This window comes from Symsagittifera roscoffensis, chromosome 8 (genome assembly GCF_963678635.1).
Source record: "Symsagittifera roscoffensis chromosome 8, txSymRosc1.1, whole genome shotgun sequence".
In the NCBI taxonomy this organism is placed as follows: Eukaryota; Metazoa; Xenacoelomorpha; order Acoela; family Convolutidae; genus Symsagittifera; species Symsagittifera roscoffensis.
Window position 1 is genome coordinate 13,347,123 of NC_087069.1, and position 27,521 is coordinate 13,374,643.

A 27,521-nucleotide genomic window follows, 5' to 3' on the forward strand; every position below is an offset into this window, starting at 1 on the left:
CATAAGCGTTTATGGACTACTTGTTACTCTGTTTCTTTTCTCTAAAACATTCTAAATAATTTTTTAAATGTTTTTTAGAACGTTGTTTTTTTCATTTAATTTAATATTTTAAAAAATAGCTTAATTTGAAATGCAAGTTCATCAAGACTTCTCCTTGGATCTTTAACTCTAAATCCTCAAAACTCATTTAAATCAAAAGAGCATCAAGGCTTCTCTTTGGAATTTTCAATGTACGAAAAGTTTAGTTTAGTTCATTTTCAAACTAGATCATCAAGGTTTTCCTTCAAGCTAATAAATTTCAACCTGTAAAAAGCGAACAAACTATTATCTAAGTGTTTAACGACTCACAAACTACCCAAAACTAAACGTCAATTAGTTCTCCTACTCGTCTTCTAGTTATACCTCAACCATGTGGATTGATTTACTGTTCTCCAACGCTCAATCTCATATTAACTCCCTCTTAAGTAGGATTTAAAATAATTTAAATGTTGAGAACGCCACTCTTTTGAGAGCAGTGAAATTCATTCAATAGAATTGATCTATTCCCTCGCCAACCGTCTTGCCAAGACAAACATACGACCAAAAGATTTAGAATAACAATCACAAAACGATAAGGACTACCATTTCATGAAAATAAATTAATTAACACCTGGATTTTGCATCAATCCTTCAATCTAACACTTTTTTCAACACAACGTATAGCAAACAAGCACCTCCTCTTGACTCTCGCTCCGACCATCTACGAGTTGATTTTACAGGTTGATATTGCTTGAGTAAAAGTACGCTGCCGCTGAGTATACAAGGAACAAAGGGTCTCAGCCATGCGTGAACACTTTCTTCTGTAGATCAACCATTTTTTGGCCTGTACGGACAGTCCTAACACGGGACTTGTCATCCCCAAGGTCATTCTCCGTCACGATGGGGAATTCTGAAAGCGCGGTCGATAGAACACCCCGCGCAAGAATCACTTTCAGTTCTCTCCTTACCAACTCGAAAGCCTCAATGCAAGATGGAATCTTAAAAATTTCTCCAGCCTGCTTCTCAAAGGGATTCGAGTTCCAAACCCATTCAACACTGTAGCTGCCCTCTGAACTTCAACACAATCAACTGAGGATCTTTCATCTTTCCATATAGCACCGTGTAAATCATCTGCGCTCTTAAGTGTTCACGTCCGCGCCAATTTAGCGCCGTCCTATCAAGGACGATAATCAAACCAACATGTTTGATTCAGAGTCGATTCGCTGCAATCAAGGAATGAGGGAAGCCGAAGGTTACTGCCCGTCCGTAGACGCAAGTAAACACTTCTTCCAATCATCTAATCAGTCCAAGGGGATCCAATTGCATGGCCAGCACAGAAAGGTCAGAAGCGGCATACTCCTGTCCTCTACTAGGAGTGTTGTCAACACTGGAGCGAACTTTTGTATGTAGGTTTCGATGAACGGGTGAACTGGGGCTATGTTCATCGGGTCCACATGCTTCATCAAACGGTTGAATACCGCCAGATTCCCGTGGGTCAGGAGGCTCAAGGTCAAGTACCCATCGATCGGCAAGGTTTCGACACCTCTGCTGAATAGGAAGGCTGGTCCTATATTGAGAAGGCTTCTGGTTAACACTCAGTATAATGCTAGAACAAGTTTGCTATCCAGCCAAATGTCGGACCCTTTTTCTGAATGTGTTTTGCTGCAGATAAACCGACTAGTTGTTTGGTTTGTCCCTTCTGCTCACTCACTGGTAGGTTAAACATCCACTCCAGTTTTCTATGGCCATCTTTTCTGTCTCACACTGTTCCAAATCCTTGATGATCTGCCACTCTTGATCTGGAATTAGCTCACCTACGCCGAACAACTCTGCTCCGATCTCATCTGACTTTATCTTGTCAAAAAAGAAGTTGTCTCCATATCTATTAAAAGTCATGCTCTTCTTCTTGCGTCCTTCTCTTCGTTTTGTCGGGTTTGTCTGGCTTCATCGATTTTGACATTTTTTTTTCTGTTCAGCTCCAATTCTATCCTCTTCAGCGAAAGAACCCTCATCCGAGTACAACTCGACATTTTCATTGGGACTCATGCTTGACACTTCATTATCGTCTTTTTTTCCTTGATTCTCTTTTCCTTTACCTTGCATGCCGGTTCCAACCCTTCCATGTGTTGCGGAACTCACCAATGTTTCTGTGACGGAAAGTGTCCTTTCAAGTATCCATAATGCGCGGATCGTTCTGTACTCAAGCAAAAGAAACTGACCTGCTGGTGAACTTCCATTATTATGACGAGTCCTCTCAATTTTTTTAGTAGCTTCTTGGTGCCCTTTGCTGGAATAACATTTTAAAACAACCAGACACATTATTCTACCGTGTATTGACTTGCTTGAAGAACCCTCTCACTGTGCGTCTTTGCGTGAACTGTATTGCGTCTGCACAAATTGTTCAACTCTCTTTGTTTCTTGATGGCCTATCTCACGTAAGCCTGCGGTGAGGTCTTTTGTCCCTCCTAGTCTGGGTGAAATAACTTCATTGACAGTCTCTTTCTCTGCCTGTTGGCACCATAAAGAGGACCGATCCCCGCTGTCGAGTGTCGCGTGCTACTGCACGCTTTCATCACTTGTTGCAAGTACTTGTCCCAGTCAGTCATGTACCTTGAGCAGTATACCCTCAGCTTGATCACAAAAGTCCTGCTCTGCTTTTTTAGTGTGTCCGATTCCGGTAGCTCGTCGAGTGGGCTTTAGCAATATGCGTTCCTTTGTCAGATCCCCCACGAGCTCCTTTGTCTTTTCATCAGTTCCTTTGTCAGATCCCCCACGAGGGCTTTCCAATAGTCCGACTGAAAAGTCATTGGACAACCTAACTCGAGATCCAATGCGTGATAGAGTGATCACAAGTTTCCTCTGCTGATGCTGTCTGACATGGTACCGCTTTTGTCAATTTCGTAAAATAATCCATAATTACTAGGATTTGGTTGCCTCCTGTGTCAGTCATACAGATCTTCTGTGGTCTATCTGCACAAGTTCGTTTAATTCCGAGCTTTCTACCGATTTCAGCGAGAGCTTTTTCTTCATATCTACAGGCATGACAATTATGCATTGATCCCCCTCCGCAAGCCTTCCTCCTTCCTGGCCAATCAAACCGACAAAGTATTCATTTGGTGAGATTGCTAGTCATATCACCGTTAATTTTGTGCCCTAACGAGATCTGCCAACCTATATCTTGCCTTCAAATGCTCATTTAACGTCAATATTTAACCTGTGAATTCTCCTGGGTTGTGGATGTCATCTTGCAGCTTAACACATAAGCAGTAGATGTTGGAGCTGAAGTGGGAAGACCGACCACCATGGGAAACCTCAAGTATTAAAATACATTATAGATTTCCCTTGCTATGTATTATTATCATGCGATCTACGAGTGTAAGAGGGTATACAGTGTAGAATGAGTTAAACTAGGGAATTGAGTTATTATGTGTGAGTTATTTCAGTGTGATGGTAAGAAAATGATAAAACCAAAAAACACTTTTTTAAAATGGAAATGTCTAGTTTTTTTGCGAAAAAATCTCGGCGCGCATTATCTAATTGGTAAATATCAATGTTTAATCACCTGCAGATTGTGGAAAGAAGGAAATTTTTTTTGGTTTGAGGTTAGTCAATTTTAACAGTTTTTGGGTAAAAACTTGGGTTTTTTAGAACATCAAAACGCGAAAAAATTGATATAATTTGACCAATTAACTATTTTATTAGATGATCTTGCTCTTAAAGCAGTACTCCATCTAGCTAAAACTATGCTGAGACCTAACTGAAACGCATCTAAGACTTCCGAATAATCGGAAAAATTGTTAAAATTTGGAAACTGTTACACACAATTCATCAAATTAAACTCAGCAGCTGACCAAAATCAATATTATCTTTTTTACGTTGTAAATTTATTTTTTCTACCGTTTTTCTGCCACATATCAACGTTGTGATAAAAAACAATTCAAAAATTTGAATTCAAATTTGCAATTTTTGTGATGATTTTGATGATTCATCCACAAGAGTCACAGTTAAGATTGTGTGATTTCTGAAAAACTGTCACTTTTCTGCTAATTTACCATAAACACAAAATTTATCCAAGTTTTTATTACAGTTTTTATCCTAGATTTGTAAATAAACCAAACTTGGAGGAGTTTTTTATTTCAAACTTCAAAAAATGTGTTTGTTTACTAACACAATTGGCGCATGTGTACACTTTTCTAATAATCTGAAGTTGTTCTACAAAATCATCAGTTCTAGTCCTCAATCAGTCTTGTTACTTTTCAACACTTTTTCTACAGAAGCGCTTCATAGTAGTTTTTCTTTGACAATTCAACTGAATATACAATTTGAACGAAGATTTTGGTTACTGCTCTATCTACTTTTTTCCAACAGCACTGTTTGTTCAAGAAGTTTAACACTAAAAAGACTATTTAGTGTTTAATTATATCAATTAACCGATCATTTTTCTCTCCAAACTCAAAATTTTCCCCAATTTTTACTTTAGTAATTAAACGATAGAAACAAAACCCGATAAAATTCCTATCCTTGTTAATAAGTGAGAATTTTGAAGTTCTTATGCTACTATCCATAACCTAAAATCATAAACAGTTTTCTCAAAGTTCACAAACAGTTTTTAAAAATTTCAACTCGTTTTCCTGTAAACTCTATGTTTTTCCACAAAAAATGAATTATAGATAGAAAACTGTATCATTGCAACGAGCGTTCATTAATCTACAGCAAAGCATCAAAAAGCTACCTTTTTTTTACCAGATAACTGTATATTGATAACTGTATAATGTTTGAAGCTACTCTTAGTTCAGAGTTATATAAACTTTTACTTGGAAATTCTAGCAAAAACATCCCTTTTTTTTCTTTTTTTCGTCAATGACTAACAATTTTTCTGAAATCGTCGGAAAACATCAAAAAACTTATGATTCTCAAAATACTCAAAAAGTACTTCAAAGACAATAAACTAGGAACCTCTAAACTGATAGCTAGGCGAAACAGTTCAATTGATTTAAGTTTTATAAAAATCGTGTACTTTTTAATGAAAATTTTTGGCTACTACGTTTATACTCATTAGTTCAGAGTATATACTTTTACTGCAAATTTAACAAAAAAAACAGAATCTCTGTAAGCAAGCCACCATTTCAGTTCTCATAATAGATTAAAGAATTTTGAAATAATTTCCATTGAGAGTTTTACAAAAATTTGAAATCGATTGTTGCTGGTCTCACCATCAATCAAAACCTTCGAACAGAAGCAACATTATCAAATTTGTATATATTTGTAGACTCTTCCAGACTCAGTATATTTTAATAGAATAATTTATCCTATTTTTGATTTTGTTTATTTTTAATGTAAACTTTCAGTGAAGTGTATTTGGAGACTGCTGGGTGGGTTTTCGATCACCATGAAACACAAACTTTTTTGACAAAAAGAATGCAGCTTCTCTATATAAAAACTCAATTCCTTGCTGTTATATGTCTGAAAATCACAATTCGGACACTTTAAAACTTCACAGGTTTTACGAAGCATTGACGAATTTTACGTGTATAGTCTGTACCATGCAACTCCTTCGTTTCTATATATCTCAATAAGCAAAGAAAAAGCTTGACAACAAGTGGGAGATTTCAAAAGTCCCAAAAATGTCTGTAGGAAACTTGAATGGCACCAAGGATGAATAAATGTTAAAAAAACAGCAATTTTTCCAACCAATTATTTTAACGTGAAAGAAAATCAGATTAGGTTTCATTCTTTTTGGTTTAGCTGAATTATAAATCAACCAATCTGAATGAAGCAGAATAACAGAATAAAGTATTCCCAGATATAACTTTTTTCAACACTTAATAGAGAACCTAGGTGAAAACAATTTCAAATTCAATCATTTTGATTCGATCAAATTTTTTGAGTGTCTTTGTGTTTTTGTTTTATAGGGCTTTCCTTTGGTTTATTTTTTAATTCTTGAACACTCAATCTGTAGTTCTTGTAATTAAAAACATTGTTCACAAATCTTGCATTACTCTTTTTTATCAAAATTCCACTCCAGTTTTTTTTCAACTCTCCAAGTAAAATTTTTGAGAAAATCTCTTTTTAGCTAAACATTAATTTCGGAATATCAGCAACAACAATTTCTGTTTTCAAATTTGTGTTCGATTTTTTTTTCATAATTTTCAATTAATTTTAACATAAATTCCGACAAATTGCATTATTTTCCCGTTATTTAAGTCTAATTTTTTTGAGGTAAACTATCGAAGTCTCGAAATATGAAAAACAATATTGAATACAACTGATGAAATGTAGAACCTTTTTAAATTTTTGACTAAAAAATACATTCTTGTTTGCAGTATAGTCCATTTAAGACACATTTTGAACGAAAACAGCAGTGGATCAAGTTTTCTTGTAATTTCTCACAAAAATACTGGAAAATCAAATATTCTGTTTCTACTCTTAAGGTACACTTCAATTTGCAAAAACAATTTGAAAAAAATTTCAATTACCAAACAAAAAACATCATAAAGCATGACTGAACTTTACAATTATCAGCAAATATTAAGTCTCACAAGATTTGGGCGAGTACTTTGAAATCATGCGAAGTAAAATTGACATATGCAACTGGCTCTATACCTCGTTTTCTTTGCAGTGAAGAGTCAAATCTGAAGGTAGAGTGGCTTTTTCACACTTTATTTTTTGATTGTGTCGTATGTTGCTATTTCGTATGCTATTTTGTATACTCTATTACAGTAGTCGAGCACCTGATCCATAGCTGATTTTTTGCCAGACTTGTCTTCATATATGGGTTTGAGTTTAAAGTTTTTAGCACCATGAACACCAAAATTCGGCATTGCTGATATCCTCTCTCCTTTTTTTCTCCAAGAGAGACTTGCTGGGATTTTTCGAATTGACCCCATTTATTTTTCGTGATTAGCAGGAATCAAGTTTCAAAATAAATTTTCCCCTTGTAGAATTTTTGGGACCAAGAAAATCTCCCAATTCTGGTTTGATTTTTTAAAACTTCAACGTAACTGGGACTATTGTCTCTTCTAGAGTTCTTTTTTCAAAAAAAAACTGATCAAATGGCGACAACTGATAGAAGTGGTTTTGCGATTAAATGGAAAATTAAGTAAACTGTATGAGCCATCATGATTTCCATATATAGAAATAGTACCAACTATAGAGGGTTTTGTAAGAAAATTCCATAAAAGGAAAACGCGTAAGCGTTACTCCTCCTATGAAAATCCACAATTCTCGACAAAAATTGTTCTTTCGGATGGCAGCTGCTATGTGTCAAACCCTCCCCAGCTTTTATTCCGAATGTAATACAAAATCAATGTTTATTTTTGTTTCCAACGAGTTTCACGAAAAATACAAAGAAACGCAAGATTTTTGCGTGTCTATTCACAATTCTTATTGTTTCTTGGAGGGAAAGTGCCATTCAATTTTAATAGAAACCTCTCCTAATCACATTTCGATGAGATTAGATAAATATCAATCTTTTTATCAACAAGATATTGACTATCTTTACACTTTGTACAAACACAGATTTTACATAAGCATTGTTGCTTTGAGCGAAGAAGTATTCAATCAGATTAGTCGAGTAGTTCAACATGACTTGAACTGAAAATGAGCAGAAAAAACACCAAGCATTTCATGGAAACGACTCTTTTGGAAAAAGTTCAAAAGACTTTATCTAAATTTTAATCAAAAACTTGCTTCCACCCAAACCCTGGTGTAGCGTTTCTGGACAGAATTCGAAAAGTTCAAAACTCAAAAATTGAACCTGATTTGTTGAAAAAAATTCCTTGTTTTTTCGATGATCATGGTTCTGTACTATGTGATAAAAGCTTTGTGATGAAATAATAAACTAGTTTATATGTTCTTTTAAAAATTTTCACTGTTAAACCTTTATAAAACAAGAGTTGTTCAGAAAAATTCAATTCAAACTGAGAAGAAAAAGGCATCTTACACGCAAGTAAGAAATTTTTTTAAATGTAGCAAAAATTTCTATTTGGAACAAAATTTAAGTCAGATTTCGTGCTCGTTTTCATTTTGTTCCCCATTCGGCACACCATGTTTTCTTCTCAACAGACCTAGTTCGATCTGTTGAATCTTTTTTATTTCTTTCCTGTTTCTTTTATCACAAATTGTTTCAGTTTTTTGCCAACCATGCAGGGGATTTATTAGGAGACTGAAACACTTCTTTGTCGAAAAACTCAAACTCAATCATTTCATCAAAAACGGTCATTTATAGTAAATGTTCACTGGTTCACTTCTTACGAGAGTACGCACCATCTCTCAACAAACGCCATATGCGGCACTTACCCGCCGAACATCTTGAGATCTTGTTTGTTTTGTAGAGGAAAGTAGCCCTCGCGGATACTACCCCCTAGCAGGTATCCTAAGCCTGAGTTTTGACAAAGATGCGATTGCCCGCTCCGCGTTACTGAAAACCGCTACAAGAGAATTAAGTCACCCTCTTGTAAAACTCGATGCAGTACTCGCTCCTTTTTGGCCCGACGGTGCTTCCACTTGAAGTGTAAGTGTGAAAAGAAAAAGTAAACTGGAACAATGAATGCCGTAAAACCAAAGCCAAAAAAGAAAACATGGCCGAGCGGTCTAAGCTAAAGTCAAAATCTAGTTCCAATTCACCTGACTTCCACAATTCTCGACAAAAATTGTTCTTTCGGATGGCAGCTGCTATGTGTCAAACCCTCCCCAGCTTTTATTCCGAATTTAATACAAAATCAATGTTTATTTTTGTTTCCAACGAGTTTCACGAAAAATACAAAGAAACGCAAGAGTTTTGCGTGTCTATTCACAATTCTTATTGTTTCTTGGAGGGAAAGTGCCATTCAATTTTAATAGAAACCTCTCCCAATCACATTTCGATGAGATTAGATAAATATCAATCTTTTTATCAACAAGATATTGACTATCTTTACACTTTGTACAAACACAGATTTTACATAAGCATTGTTGCTTTGAGCGAAGAAGTATTCAATCAGCTTAGTCGAGTAGTTCAACATGACTTGAACTGAAAATGAGCAGAAAAAACACCAAGCATTTCATGGAAACGACTCTTTTGGAAAAAGTTCAAAAGACTTTATCTAAATTTTAATCAAAAACTTGCTTCCACCCAAACCCTTGGTGTAGCGTTTCTGGACAGAATTCGAAAATTTCAAAACTCAAAAATTGAACCTGATTTGTTGAAAAAAATTCCTTGTTTTTTCAATGATCATGGTTCTGTGCTATGTGATGAAAGCTTTGTGATGAAATAATAAACTAGTTTAAATGTTCTTTTAAAAATTTTCACTGTTAAACCTTTATAAAACAAGAGTTGTTCAGAAAAATTCAATTCAAACTGAGAAGAAAGAGGCATCTTACACGCAAGTAAGAAATTTTTTTAAATGTAGCAAAAATTTCTATTTGGAACAAAATTTAAGTCAGATTTCGTGCTCGTTTTCATTTTGTTCCCCATTCGGCACACCATGTTTTCTTCTCAACAGACCTAGTTCGATCTGTTGAATCTTTTTTATTTCTTTCCTGTACCTTTTATCACAAATTGTTTCAGTTTTTTGCCAACCATGCAGGGGATTTATTAGGAGACTGAAACACTTCTTTGTCGAAAAACTCAAACTCAATCATTTCATCAAAAACTGTCATTTATAGTAAATGTTCACTGGTTCACTTCTTACGAGAGTACGCACCATCTCTCAACAAACGCCATATGCGGCACTTACCCGCCGAACATCTTGAGATCTTGTTTGTTTTGTAGAGGAAAGTAGCCCTCGCGGATACTACCCCCTAGCAGGTATCCTAAGCCTGAGTTTTGACAAAGATGCGATTGCCCGCTCCGCGTTACTGAAAACCGCTACAAGAGAATTAAGTCACCCTCTTGTAAAACTCGATGCGGTACTCGCTCCTTTTTGGCCCGACGGTGCTTCCACTTGAAGTGTAAGTGTGAAAAGAAAAAGTAAACTGGAACAATGAATGCCGTAAAACCAAAGCCAAAAAAGAAAACATGGCCGAGCGGTCTAAGCTAAAGTCAAAATCTAGTTCCAATTCACCTGACTTCCACAATTCTCGACAAAAATTGTTCTTTCGGATGGCAGCTGCTATGTGTCAAACCCTCCCCAGCTTTTATTCCGAATGTAATACAAAATCAATGTTTATTTTTGTTTCCAACGAGTTTCACGAAAAATACAAAGAAACGCAAGATTTTTGCGTGTCTATTCACAATTCTTATTGTTTCTTGGAGGGAAAGTGCCATTCAATTTTAATAGAAACCTCTCCCAATCACATTTCGATGAGATTAGATAAATATCAATCTTTTTATCAACAAGATATTGACTATCTTTACACTTTGTACAAACACAGATTTTACATAAGCATTGTTGCTTTGAGCGAAGAAGTATTCAATCAGCTTAGTCGAGTAGTTCAACATGACTTGAACTGAAAATGAGCAGAAAAAACACCAAGCATTTCATGGAAACGACTCTTTTGGAAAAAGTTCAAAAGACTTTATCTAAATTTTGATCAAAAACTTGCTTCCACCCAAACCCTTGGTGTAGCGTTTCTGGACAGAATTCGAAAAGCTCAAAACTCAAAAATTGAACCTGATTTGTTGAAAAAAATTCCTTGTTTTTTCGATGATCATGGTTCTGTGCTATGTGATGAAAGCTTTGTGATGAAATAATAAACTAGTTTAAATGTTCTTTTAAAAATTTTCACTGTTAAACCTTTATAAAACAAGAGTTGTTCAAAAAAATTCAATTCAAACTGAGAAGAAAAAGGCATCTTACACGCAAGTAAGAAATTTTTTTAAATGTAGCAAAAATTTCTATTTGGAACAAAATTTAAGTCAGATTTCGTGCTCGTTTTCATTTTGTTCCCCATTCGGCACACCATGTTTTCTTCTCAACAGACCTAGTTCGATCTGTTGAATCTTTTTTATTTCTTTCCTGTACCTTTTATCACAAACTGTTTCAGTTTTTTGCCAACCATGCAAGGGATTTATTAGGAGACTGAAACACTTCTTTGTCGAAAAACTCAAACTCAATCATTTCATCAAAAACTGTCATTTATAGTAAATGTTCACTGGTTCACTTCTTACGAGAGTACGCACCATCTCTCAACAAACGCCATATGCGGCACTTACCCGCCGAACATCTTGAGATCTTGTTTGTTTTGTAGAGGAAAGTAGCCCTCGCGGATACTACCCCCTAGCAGGTATCCTAAGCCTGAGTTTTGACAAAGATGCGATTGCCCGCTCCGCGTTACTGAAAACCGCTACAAGAGAATTAAGTCACCCTCTTGTAAAACTCGATGCGGTACTCGCTCCTTTTTGGCCCGACGGTGCTTCCACTTGAAGTGTAAGTGTGAAAAGAAAATGTAAACTGGAACAATGAATGCCGTAAAACTAAAGCCAAAAAAGAAAACATGGCCGAGCGGTCTAAGCTAAAGTCAAAATCTAGTTCCAACCCACCTGACTTAGGTTCGATTCCGCCATGGACATATGGCCATTTAGTTGTAAATAGGGAAAGGGTTCGATTAACTTCTTTTTCTTTTATCGTAACTATCAGATAACAGTTATGTACCAGTTTTGCAATAATTATGTAAGAGTGTAAAAACATACCTAAATATCCAGTATCTAAAGATTGGACGGTATTGCATTTACAATGCATAGACAACGAGCTTTATTTTCTTAGAGCTGTCTTTTACCAAAGATATAACGAAAATATCAAATTTTTAAATTTGGCAAAGCTTTTCAAAGAGGTTTTGAAGTGTTAAATGATCAGACATTGATTAAGGCATAAATAAACATGCTAAACAACAGAAACAGGAGTTTTCAAAAAAATTTTGAAAAATGTTATTCAGCGAAAAGGAAAAAAATCAACATAACTGTATCCACTCAATATGCCCACAAAAAAATGGGAAAAATCAATTTGCTGTTGAAAAAAAAATTACAAAATTTTAGGGCAATTGAAACTTAATTGGAAAATTTTTTCTGTCGCCATCAAAAACTACTAGTAATGTTTTTCCATATTTGGTACGTGGAGCTGTATGATAAGAAGTTTTTTTTCTTAAAAAAAACAAGAACTTTGGTTTTTTCATCGCCAGATTGTTTTACTAGAGTCAAACACCCGCAGAAAATAGTTTATTTCTGTTTTTCAACCATTTTTTAGATATGTACAAATAGTTTTTGCGGAATAAAAGTTGAAAACCTATACATTTTGGACCATATATAAATGTAAATTTTTGCGTCGTACGAAATTAATACGACCAATCAGCTAGCCTCAATTCAAATTGGAACGATTTTGTTTTGCGGGAGAAATTGCCACCGTAAATATTTCGCGTTACACTCTCAGCATTATGAATAAACTCTTCAAAGTGCGCATAATTAAGCGCAGAACATGGAAAATTTGGCAATTTTCAAACCCCCAGAACTTTACAAAAAACAATCTGAGGTAAAATATCCTTAAATTTGATCTCAGGAAAACGATATCTTCAATGGGGAATAAAAAATTTTTTTTGGAAAATTATTTTTTTGATCGATGAAAATTGACTGAATAAAAAAAAACGCCGAGCATAATTTTTCTGTTTTCTTTGAAAGTCGGAACAGCAAAAATTTGTCTCGATGGCAGCTGCTTTGTCTTAAGTTCTTCCTAGTTTTTGTTCAGATGATAGCGTAAACATCTACAGTTTTCACCTTTTCAACAAGTTGTATCGGGAACACATAGTTACGCAAGATTATTGCATGCCTATTCATACATCCTATGACAATTTTAAGTTTCTTGCAAGTTTCTTTCACTTTATTTTAAAAAAACCTATTGACTGACCTCTAATGAAGTTAAATGGAAATTAGAACAAGTTTCCAAAATTGGTCAGTAATTAAAATTAGTACCAGCATGTTCAATAACTGTTCTATCGAGCGCCCAAGTCTTATATCAGCTTAGTCGAACAGATCAAATTTTTTTATGATAGAAAAGATCACTCTTTTTCAAATTAACGAATGATTTAAGTTTCAAAATGAGAAATTGATTTGATACAAAAATTAGTTGTTTTCTTTGGGTGGTCTTGATTATCGTAAAGTTTTATCATGAAGTGATAGGTCAATTTTCATTTTAAACAATAAGCGGATCTTAAAAACTCTCCTTCGAAAAAATTTCAATAAAAAATTTATAATTTTTGTAAACGATGTTTTCTTTTGAGACAACTTTTATTCCATAGTAGAAAATATGGAACCTAGGAATCTAAAACAAACTTTGAAACGTCATAACGCATTAATTTGTTTTTAAGTTTTAATCAGTCGCTTTTTCATCCAATTTTCTTGTTAGTTGTCCTTGATTAACTCTTCTGACATAAATTTTCAATGGAAATAAACAGAAGTTCAGCTTCAGCAGGAAAAGCCAATTTCAACTATTGCATTCAAAATTGCCATATGTATGGAACAATCAAAAAACGCAAATAAGATCTTGTTCTGTTTTTCAAATTCTTTTGTGCTGGTGGAACCTGATCTAAACTACATTTTATTATTGGATAAATTGGATATTTTACCACTGTAAAATATTTAATATTGACCAATCATAATCCATCTAACTAACAACCCACTTATTTGTAAGTGCTGAAATTACTTGTAATTTCAGCACCAGAGAGATTTGAATTTAACTTAGAACTTAGTTGCCTCTCCAAAGAGAACTTCAGCTGCCGCAATAAGCCAGTATACTCTAGATCTATTGAGCCTAGCAGAGACTAGTTAAACACCCTGACACTAGTAAACATAAGAGTAAGATTAGGACCGGTATTAGACTAAGAAGTTGCACGGATGTATCCGGCTGAAAGTAAGATAGCGCGACGAGCAACGGTGTACCCTATCCTAAATTACTCTATGAGTTAACCACTTCGGTTATAACTCATCTGGTGCGACCATAAGTCTCGAACAAGACCTTAATAGCTTAGAATTAACCAAATATAGATTAGAAATTAGACGAAACATTTTCAAAATGTTACACAATAATAACTTATTTGAAATGTCTCTACGACTCAATAGATCAGAGCCGATATTCCGCACAATACTAGAACTACCTGGTATTGGAAGAAGACCTCGGACAAGAGACGATATACGACTACATGGAAACTTACCAATTAGTTTCATGGTTGTAAGGCAAAAGCCAACACAAACTTTTTTATTTAGAATCTTACTAGCAATGATTTTAGATTTTCATTTGCAAACATAAAATTTTGAAGTAAATCTTCATGATCATTTCAGGCGCTAAGCAAAATTATTAATGTACAATAACGATTGATAAAAAGATCTCAGATCGTTTTCCTAATTTCTGCAGTATTATTCAAAACGTATTTGAAAAATAATTATTGAAAATAAAAATAAAAATTAGTAGCATGACAATAAATTGTTAGTTTATATAAATCATCCTGTTGTTCCAGCTTCATCAACTAAACATAACAGCAATCATAAGCTAACTAACATCATAAAAGACTAAAACTTTATATCAATTAAATTTAAACCATTTTAAACTTAAATTTACTTAATTTTTAACCAGATCATCAAGGCTTATCCTTGGATCTTAATAAGTTTTTTATCTCATTAATTTTTAATTCTGATCATCAAGGCTTATCCTTGGATCAAAAAGAACACTTTTGTTCTCCCCGACCCAATTATTAAGTGTCTAACGACCTCAAACGTCGCTTCACTACCCAACCTTTTCAAAAGACCCAGGACTAATGGAAATTTTTAATAACACTAACCATTCAAATTAAGCTAAACAGTGAAGAACTTCGGTTATTCAGCCTTCACTTAAACCCTCCTCTTACCAGACCCAGGATAGATCGTGACTTAGTAAGTTTAAAATAGTATCTAACGAACTACTTGCGTTCTAATTATACCTGAACCTTGTGGATCGATTTACTATTCTCCAACCCTTGAACACAATCACTACCCCTAAGTAAGATTAAGTAAGTTACACCTTAACTTAGACTAGCCACGAGAAAGTAAAATATCATTCTTCGGAATCGATATACTTTTTTCTCCAACCCTGAACAAAAAAACCCAGGTTAAGCTAACCAAAAAATCGTAAGGACTAACAGTCTAGGAAATTAAAATCACTAATAACTTTTTGCATCCCTCATCCTTAACCTTATGTCATTCAAAAATTTAGGAAATAAACAAACAATCGTTTTACACAATTGTGAAATAGATAACCAAAAATACGATCTTGTAATCACTCCACATACACAAACAGTTGGATACATTCGAACAAAACGACAAACAATAAAAAGAAAAACTATAAACAAAAAAAGACAGATCACACGAAAAAGATTTTCAAAAAATAGAAACGCATTTTCTGAATCAGAAGCCAACAGTTTAGACGAAATATACAAATTAAAAGAATCAATAAATAAAAATTGTCCCATTCATGATCAATTATATTTTTCCGTATCAGAAACAACTTCAAATTCATCAAAAAGAGGAAAAAGAAGAATAAAAAAGCAATAGAAACACAAACCAGTACACCTGTATAATTGGAATCAACCAATTAGACACATTGAGAGTTATATATATACAGTCATCAAACGAAAAAATGAGCCACACTCAAAGTGACGAAAGTCCAGATGAAGAAGCAGTTTTCCCCTTTCTTATAGATTCACTCGATGATAGAGGACAAACACGATTTTGTAAGACCTTACTTGTAAATTTGTTTGAACCAGGAATCAGTCCATGCAAAGCAGAATTCCCAGATTTAAAAATCAAAAGACAAATTATTGAACTTTATTTGAAAGTTATATGTAATCTAACACAGCAATACGGAATCTACACCATAGAATTTAGCACACCAAATACAGCCCATCGTAAATATGTAATTCAAACAGAAGATATTGAATAAGAATTTTCAAAAGTATTCATAGAATATATCAAAAGCATACAATATCATAATTCACAGAGAGTAAACTCCATATTCACTAACGAAGCTTTTGCAATAATATATAGTTATACATCTATATTGGAAAAAACAGAAGTTCAAAGCACATCACCGACAGAAACATCAAAACATACAAAAGTAAGAAATGAAATCACAGTATTTTCAACATTTCTACATATAATTTGCGAAAACTTTACTAATGAAGATGTTTCACAAAACACTAAACATGATTTACAAAAGATTTTAGTGTGGTTTTTAATAGATTATTTCACCCACAATTTAGATTTAATTTCACAGGCAAGGAAAAATTTCAGACCTCAAAATACCAATGACGACAGAATCCTTTCAGAACAATCAGATTACGTTTGGGACCCTGACTGGTCTCATCCAGCATTTCTGAATATTAAGATATCTCGAGTCAAGCAATAAGTACAATATCTTTCCACAGAGATTATGTAAAAGTAATACCCTTAACCATTGACGCAACACCATTAAATTATAATACATTTTTACCTGATACAAGAAAGAACAGCTTAAATTCAACAGTCATACATAATGAAAATCTCACTGGAACAAGAAACCTTACACAACAAGATATTCAAACACCATCACACTTCATAAATGAAGAAATCGTCCAAAAAACAGCAACAACTACACAACAAAGTATTTCACCAATGCATAACAATCTGACAACACCAAGAAATACCAATACATTACTAGAACAAGTAACCTTACAATCAACCGTTAAACCTTCGGTTGCTCCAAAATATTCACATATAGACTATCAAACGTATAGACCAATGACAATACCGTCAAAAACACGAAAACCGTTCACAAGAAACACTTTTGCAGAACACAATTATAATTATGCTCACCAACCAAAAAGAAATCAACCTCCCCGAAAAAAGACACAAAAATCAAATCACGTATGTTCACATTATTGGAATCTCCCAAAAACATCAACCAATTCAGTAAACTTTCCAGATAATCCACAACCTACACAGGATCATAGTGAAAATTACTCATTTTTTCAACAGAATAAAAATAAACAACAAACACCTTATAACACGAACTACTTATCGTCTGATGATGATGATCAGTACCAACCAGATATTTGTGCACCATATACTGAATAATATCGCACACAGAGATCGCGACAGTCTCAACCATCTCAAAATATGAAAATTTACCCACAAAATCCAACAGATATACAAAATCCACAATAAATCATATACAAAACCCATTTAACACACAAACTTTTCAACCAATACAACAACAAAACCCAATGTTAATGCATTCTTGTCAACCAACTCAAATGCAAAATGAAATACCGCTTCCATATTACCTTCAGCAACACGAAACAACAAAGAATCAACTTTCAAATTTTTCACAAATGCCAAATGCCGCAGAATCGCTACAGATGACAATGAATCCATACCTCATGGTTGGATCATCAATAACATCCAATAAACCACTGATGGTATTCACAGGAACAGACCCTGAATATTCTGTAGGAGATTACCTAAATGCAGTTACAGCAAATTTAATTTAAAATATAGGACCTGAACCAATTAATACGCCACTCCATCAAAATTGGATACATAGACGCACAGCGTTAATACAAACAACATTAGATGGCGCAGCTCAAAAATGGTTTTCAGTATTACCCATAGAAATAAAGTCAGACTGGAGAAGATTCACCCAAGAATTTTTTAAAATGTTTGATTCTGAAAGAAACAAACAACACCAAACAGTTTTATGCAACGAAATACGCGGACAACCAATTGAAACATTTAAACAATTAGCAGTACGAATCGAAACACTAGTTCGAAAGGCATATTCACTTAATACACATGACTACAAAAACACAAAAATTACAGAAATTTTAATGATGACCTTAACACCTCAATTAAGGAAAATAGCTATAAAAAGAGAGCATCTCATCCTTCCTCATTTCGAGAACCAGATTTAGATTTTAGAAAATTAGTAGATAAACTAGAACAAGCAGAAATAACAATGAAACTCGAAGAAACCGAAAATCTAAAACTGAAACTTGCAGCCATTTTGTTGCAGCAAGTTTTTTCTTGCAAAAAAGACTATTAAAATTATTTTCCAGTCTTTCAAATGATTTTTCGTTAAAAAGATTTTTTCAAGTATTGCTGCGCACAAATCAAGAGGAACTTCCAAATCCGGTCCATGAAGTTGTAAAAAAAGCGATGAATGATGAAGTTTTGTCTACAGTGAAAAAAAAATTAGAGCTCAATCTGTTGGAATCGCCGCGATAGTTTAATAATTCTTGGAGTGCCAGAACATGTTGAAGGTGGAAGTCACAATGAAATAGTTCAATAAAATATTTATACTTGCGAGTTTGCGAAGCGTAGTGTATCAGTACGAACCTTTTTCTAACTTTTCAGTACTAACTCGCAAATAAAAGTGTTGATTAAAATTGTCAACTTATTTGGTGGCACTTTTGCTAATGATCACGATCTGTATCATTGGAAATTTCATAGCATCTGTTCTCTGCTTTATTTGTGACTAATGTTTGTCAAGCGTGCGTGGCTGAGTGTGTAATTCGTGAGACTCATAATTTCTAGGTTGCAGATCGATTTAGTTTGTTAATCTAATTGAAACAAATGCTACACATATAAATAATGTACAAGAATCAGACACAGACCTGACTGAAAAAATCACTGAAATACTAAACATCTATGAAAAAAACCCAAAATTTAAAAGCAAACCATCTTTCAAAAAATGGTGTAATTATTGCCGACGATACGGACACAGTATTTCCGAATGTAGACAAAACAACAAGACAATCAGAATAAACCTCAAAAGCACAAAGAACCAAATAAATCATTCTATCAATACATGAAAAAAGACCAGTTCTACCAAACGAAAATATATGTAGTAATAACAGTTCAGGAAAACCACTTCCAAGCAACTCAAAGTACACAAGAAATCAATCACCATATAACTCAAGTAATAGAGGTAGATCACCCGAACGAGGAAATACACGAAATTTCTCACAAAATAGATATAACCGATCAAATAGCCAAAATAACCAAAATAACTAGTCACGATCGAATTCCAATACAATAGAATTTGTTTCTGAATCCAGTTCCCAATCAAACCCAAGTAATAGACACTATTCCAACAATCAATCACGAAACTCATCATACAACAGAAATTGAAACTGTTCACATAATAGAAATAGAAGTTATTCAAACAATCGAAATCAGAATTAACTAAACAATAGATCAAGGAATAATTCATATAATAAATCAAATTATCACAGATCAAATAATAATTATCAAAACAGATCACAAAATAATTCACAAAATTTAAACTCAAGTTACAATAATCGATACAGAAATTATTCCCAGTCACCACATAGGAATAATAACCGTTATCCCGATTCTAAACATCGATACAGAAGTAGCACAGCAAAACATCGAAGACACATAAATCAAGTGCAAACAAATGGAGAAACAACTTCAGACTCTCCAGGTATTGATGACACAGGAAGTAACGAATTACAACTATATCATATAAATTGTGAATCATCAGATACAGAAAGTGATACAGATAATACCATCTCAGTAAAAATGATAACAGTCGAAAACGAGAATGAACCTATCATATATGAACAACCTTTCACTTCACATATATATGATAATCAATTGGAACTCCTCCACAATTATTATATTGGTTCCATTGATAATACACAAACTACACAAGAAGTAAACAAAATTAACACAGTAATTAAACCCGATAAAAAGGATGAAACACAATGCTCAAACACAACACATATATATCAAAATATACAAAAAAGACAACCAAGAGAAAAAATTTGGACAATCCCATTTCTCTTAGAGAGTCCAAAAAGGTAAAGAATTTCATCCACCAGATCTTGAAATTGAATTTTTAATTGACTCAGGAGCAGAATCAAATATAATTAAGATTCCCACATGGAATGAAATCAAAACATTGCATCTTAATTTAACAACTCTTGAAACCTCTACTAAATTAGCAACAGCACAAGGATCAACATTAGTAAATTATGGAAAAACCAATTATTCCTTCTTCCCACAAGAACAATGGAACAAATCTAAATTTAGAACAAACCATTTAAACAAATATTCCATATTACTGATATTAAACATAATATCATTGGTATACCATTTATATCTAAATATATACCAACAATCAACATCCTAAATAGTAAGATCCATATCAAAAACAAATACACAAAAACAAAAAACACAGCAATAACATTCTTCCAAAGAATAAACAAACAACCGCCTTTTTCTCAACATTTTATCCCTTTTACAATCAACAACGGAAACACCTGAAACCACTATCAGGAAATATATGTAATTTTTCAATAAAAAAAGTTCATCAGTATGACAAAAGCCAAAACAAACAACAACTTTTTATGTCAGACTTCGAATTTAAACCTATTCACAAATTTTTCAAAATTACAATCTCATCTATAAAATACTCGAAAAAAAACGAATTCCGACATCATTTCATTACACGTGTATAACAATACACCATATCAAGTAAAATTACCAATAGGACTTTTAGGATATTGTGAAACAAATGCTACAATTTCACCTATAAATGAAGTAGCCTACCGCGTTAATAATATGCTCCAATTATTAGATATTTGCCAATCAACAATTCTTGACGAAGAATTATCCATAAATAATATAATAAGTAATGAAAAGAGAAATACAGATTATTTCACAAAAACACCATATTTTAAACCAACATTCAATATAACAAATTACACAAAAGAGCAACAAAAATTTTAAACAATGTTTAATTTTGAACACTCACAAATTACACAAATTGAATTTGATAAATTAGCAAAACAACTGTTAAAATATTCAACAGTTTATGCAACATCAAAATTTGACGTTGGAAAAATTAGTTCATCACTACACCTTCTGTTAAAACCTGACGCAGTTTTCAAAAAACAAAGAGCAACTAAAGTACCGATTCACTTACATGACAAGGTAAACAGATTACTTGACATTTTAGAACAATACGAAATTATCTCACCATTAAATAAAGAAGAACAACCAAAAGAAAACACCTTCATTAACCCTGTTGTCCTTCTAGCAAAAGATGAAATACTAAAAATAGTTTTAGACGCTAGATACCTCATTTCATTTATTGACGAATCAAAATTCAATTGGCCCATTGAACCAATACAAGTTATCTTGACAAAGATAAATGGTAAATACTTCACAACCGCAGATATGAATAGTGCATATAAGCAAATGCCACTAGATGAACAATCACGACGTTTAACACAATTTGTTATTGGAAATCAACAAAATGAATTTAATCGCTTATTCTATGGAATATCCATAGGACCAGCAGTTTTTCAGCTTTTATGAGTAAAATTTTAAGACCACTAATACTCGAGAAAAATGCAATCACCTATTTAGACGATGTTTTTATGCAATCACAAACCAAAGACGAGATGTTTACAGTTTTAGAACAATACCATAAGATACTTCAGAACAACAATCTCAAAGCAGCCCCCGATAAATCACACTTCTTTCTAACAAGCGTTAAATTTTTAGAACATAATGTTGAACGAAACACTATCGCTCCATTAAAATCACGCATTGATGCCATTCAAAAACTTCAGTCACCTGCAAATAAAAAGAAAATCCAAGAACTTCTTGGAACGTTAAATTTCCTAAGTAAATATGTTTACAAAATGCAATTATACTTAAGGCCTTTTTATAACATCCTCAGACAACAAAAAAATTTTGAATGGACCACTGAACATCAAACACGATTTGGAGAAATGAAAAAACTTTTAACTGAACAAATTTCAAACACAATTCCAGATCCAAATCAACCATTCTATGCAATGTGCGATGCTTCAATTTTTGGCATCGGCGCAGCATTGCTACAATCACATAGTGGAACAAATAAAACGAACCTTATATCAGCAAATTCACAATTATACACACAAGCAGAGCTACGACTCTCTTTTCTAATGAGAGAATGTACAGCTATAATCTATACACTTACAGAATATGAATTTCTGATACTTGGATCAAAACACCCAACAGTTTTATTCACAGATCATAAACCAAATATATTTCTCTTTACACAAAAATCAAATCCAAATCATAGAGTTTATAGATTTCAACAAATTCTAATGAAATTCCCAAACTTACATATATTTTGGACTGCAGGAAAAAAACTTTGCATTACCAGATCCATTAAGTAGAAATACGCCACCTGAATTACTCACACGAAAAACTACAGTTGAAATACCACAAAATATTATATTTTATCTCGCAAAAGATGAAACATCAACCCTATTAGAGTGCAAATATGCAGTAAAAACTGATATTGATCAATCACAGATAAATAATCTACAACATTTTCCACTCTACTTAGATTGCCAAAATAATCAGTACGAAAACGATTTACTTGGAACATCAACTTTTAAACCAATTCCATACTCACAATGAATAAAAACTAATACTCAATAAAAGAGAATAAAACAACACTCGCATCAAAAAGACCACTTTCCAATAATTGAAAAAGAAAATTTAGCCGATAAAATAAAATCATCAAAACCACAAACAAACGATTCAAAATACACAATAAATCAAGTTTTTGACCTCCATGACCCGCTTGTCACAATTCCCCTATCAAAACTAGAAATTGACAATATTTTTCTCCCCCCAACAGATAAAATTACACTTGAACTTTTAAAACAATATCAAAATCTCGACCCACTAATTAGACAACTAAACTCATGGCACAAATACAAAACTAAGCCCGTAAAAGCAGATACCACAATTTTAGGACATAAAACACTCCTCCGATATTTCCGAAAACTTAATAACACAACAATTAATGAAAATACAGATCTTTTAGAATATCAATTAAATGATTCTAAAGTTCCCTGTCTTCCTTTAAGTATGATATTAATAGCTTTTAATATCTCACATACACAAAATACTAAAGGATTTTCCGGATCAGAAAAAAAACATACACGAACTTCACACAAAACTTTTATTTCCCAAATGCACCAATTTGGATAAAAGTATTATGCAATGATTGTATAATATGTCAATTGAACAAACCTTATCCAAATCAAAAACAAATAGCACAAAAACAAGATTTTAAAAAACAAGATTTTAAAGCTTATATTTTAACCATCGCATTTCATTCGATACAAAAGGACCAATTTCACCATCTTCTGAAGGAAACTCCTACTTTATGGTCATTGTTGACGCATTCACACATTATGTAGCACTCAAACCAGTACCACATTGTAATGCTTATTCTGCTTACACGACGCTTTTTGAACATTGGATAGCTAAATTCGGATTACCCGAAATCTTAGTTACAGACAACGGTACAGAATTCATAATTAAAGAAATCATTACACTATGCCACTTATATAACAACAAACATAAACCACGTACATCTCATGCACCTTGGACAACCGGTTTAGTCGAAGGTATGAACCGTTCACTACAAGAATATCTCAGATGTATCATAAATGGAAATGATACAAAATACACAGAATGGTCAGCAGATGTAAAATTATTTCCCTTAGCATACAATTCACAAATCACGCCAACTTTAGAAATGTCACCATACGAAATGGTTTTTAATCAAAAGCCACGTAAACCAATTATGTTTACAGCAAATGCCCATAAAAATACACAAGGTTAGTGACAACCAAATAAAGACTCAATTTGTTATAACCTACCTTTACACACACACACATCATGAAGATCATTTTTATCGCCCACAAAATCTTAAATTAGCCTCCGGCACACATACCGAATGGATATTCAATAGAGATAAAAAACACAATGATATTTACCAAAAAGTAACAAAGAAATTGTTACAAAGGCAAAGCATTAACGATCAAATTAAGTCACGCTTTACACCAGCCACAGATTTAAAAATTGAAACATTTATTTTAATACCTAAGTTTAATACACAAAAAGGAATCTCTAATAAATTACAACCACTTCAAAAAGGACTATACCAAATGATTGCCAAACCCACTGACGTAACGTATAAACTTACAGATCCAACTAAAAAAGAAATTGTTCAACATCGTAACAATCTTTTGCCCTACTACCCAAAAGAATACGCACTACGAGAGTTAACTCAATTATATTCTTTCACAGGTTTAAAAGTCATTCAAAATCATCCACATACAGAAAAAGAAATAGACGAACAACACAACGTTCATCATGAAAATCAAAATCAAACACAAATCAAAGCTAAAAACAATCATATAAAACCAGACCCAAAAATATCTCAAAAAGAAAGAAAAAACAGGAAAATGATAGAAAAAATTTTACCACACGAACAAGTAGAAAAATCAAAACATAGTGAATCATCAAGATTTAGAAATCAACCACGTAAAAACTACAAAACATTCATCCCACAATCTAAAATATTTTAAAAAGTTGTATTTCAAAAACAACTTTAATTTTAAAATAAATAATTTTTGCACCTCTGGATCATTTTGAACTTTCATTTTTCAAGATAACATGCTGACGAAAACGCAACAAATCTAGTTCAGATTCAGCCAATAGGATTCACTTAAATCCGTCACCTTCAATATATCTAACACCAACCTATTAGCCGAAAGATATTAAACTCCAGGCATATCTATAACTATAACTTTACAATCTCCAGGTCAAAAATAAGCAACTCGCTAAAACTTGACAACTAAAATAAATACCACCATAATATTACATCCCTCCCCTATCTTATAACGCAAAGATCAACAATATTTTCCCAATTCAGACCTCAAAAACCCTCAAACCAAAAATAACAAATTAGCCTAAAGTAAAAAAGGACCATAATCATTTCGCCTAAAGTACAAATATTTCAAAAAACCCCAGATCAGCTGACAAATAAAAATAAAGCAAAGAAGACCTCCCAAACAATTTAAAAATTAGCCCCCAACAATTTTCACAAAACTCAACCCACTTGTCAAAAAATCAATAAATAACTCGACCACACTTGAATCTCGCCTCAAACAACAAAAAATATTCGACGATTTCTTAAATGTTTTTCTCTCAAACAGTCAATATCTTAAAAAATACAATCTTAAATCTTTTAATAAAATTTTTCATACTATTCAAACTTCTGTTCATATTTCTGTTTGATAATTTTGAAGCTTTTATAATCATTTTAATGATTTTTTGCAACATTTTTTAAATTTTCTACTCCCTATTTGAAATATATCTCCAAGTTTCCCAAATCATTGATCATATTCACAGGTACGATAATTCACAATCTATTTAAATGATACGAACAATTTTTAGTAGAACAGATATTTTTTTACTATTTGTAATTTTCATCATATTTTTATCATCCCTAATACTGACAATGTGCAAATGTGTAAAAAAAAGCAATAGTCACATTCGCTTATGCAACAATCCTTTTAATTCTTTTCATTGAAGAATACTACAATAAACATAAATCTTCCCACTAGAAAAAATCAATCGGACACTTTTAAAAATTGCTAACCAACAATCATAAAATCAGTCTTCACCGACATCATCCCAAGAAAATCCAGCAATACCCACAACTACCCAAAACTCCCAAACATCCACACGAACTTCTTTTCAAGATAACCCATACACTTTTGAAAAACGACACGCTCGCTTATCCGAACCATTAGAACCAGTTCAGAGACAGGCACCCCTAAGTGAACCAACATATAATTTGTACCCCACATTACCACAAGATTTAAATCGAATCAGAAACATTAATCAAAATCAAAACACAGTCAAAATAAATAGACAAATTAAACATCCACGAAGAAATAGAAATTTTCAAACCCCCAGAGTTCATTTTGATATACCCCAATCACCCACACCAACTACTTCAGAAAATCCAAGTAGTACATTACCAGAAACTCACCCACTCCTTTCACAACGCAGCACCTCAAGTATACCCTCAGATTACTTAGGTTCAACACCAACTTCTGAGCAAAAACGTAAAAATCACTTTAACCCCCCTAATCCCACCGCACGACTACCATATTGGGCAACACACTCCTATACACAAGGTGAACCAAACTTAGTGATTGATCCAATAGATATTTCTACTAATACAACACTATCATCACTACCAGAAACATTATCACTACCGTCAACACCATCAGTAAGTCAAATTTCACCGCCGCTTTTCCCTTTAAGTTTTCCAAATAACCTCGACGCTAGATATCGAGAACAATCATCAACAAATATCCCTTTACGACTAGATTGGAATACATTCGTAGCACCCCCACCATTATTTGGACAACATCAAGAAAGTAACCGACTTCAGAATTGGGCACTCAATAGATTACAATATAGACAAGATATCCACGAAGATATTTGAGAACACAATATTCAAATACTTCAACAGATTAGTCTCCAAGCAAAATTTGAAATCACGATCAAACTTTACAATATTGTACAACATCCCTACCCAATAAATCCACCAAATACAACAGCTCAATCGCTACCACCACATTTTATAACCACTGAAGTAATATACAAATACGATAGATATACGAAAAACACAATTGGTTACATAACATTTTATAACCCCTACTCAGGATTATCATACACATGTATATTCTAAAAATATTAACATTTCAACACATTTTTTTTCTAATATTTTCCGACCAAAACACAAATCCTTCTCCTCGCAGAGGACCCCAGGATTTATTATTAACACACTATGATTGTGAAGAAAACGAACAAAAAACACTACACAAATATGCAATAAATCAAGTATCACAATGCGAAACAGAACCACAAGCTATAGAAACTACAAATGTAATAGCAACATTGTATTCAAAAGCCCGAGCAACAACAGTCACAGAATATAAATTTACCGCAACATTTTCCGAAAAGAAAGTACATTGTTCACAAGTTTCAAACGGAAATAAAAACCGACTTGACCACGAATCGTTTTACCAAAGTAACATAGAACGACTTTTACATCTAAATCCTGATGATTGTAAAAATGAATTACTCAGACTAAATCTAACCAGAAATAAAAATACAGACAGATCAATAGTAATTTTTTATGTCTTTGCCGATTCTGTACATCAAGCAGAACTTGAACGATATCAAGGACATGTAAAATTAGACGAAAAATACCCGTAAAACGGCGCACACGGAAGATTACCTTATGACATACACCTTGGAATAAATGACCCCTCAAATTGCATAGCAGACACAAAAAAAAGGATATCAGCAAATAATGTTTTTCGATTGGAAAATACAACTCGAAAAAGTACAACTCACACGAGATTTATCTGATAACACAATGATCTATCAAGGAATTAGATTACCTTGCGAAAATGATCAAGATTATTGTGACCCTACAACAAGGACCCAAGCAACAATTGTTTGGTTTCCCGAAGATACATGCACAACATTCCAAGTAGCAAAAATACACGTTCGAAAGATAAAATTTCATGAAAAATATTTAATAGAATCAATTACATACGAACAAGTAAACTCATCCCGAAAACAAAGTAATGATTTTAGAAATATTCATGGTATAGAA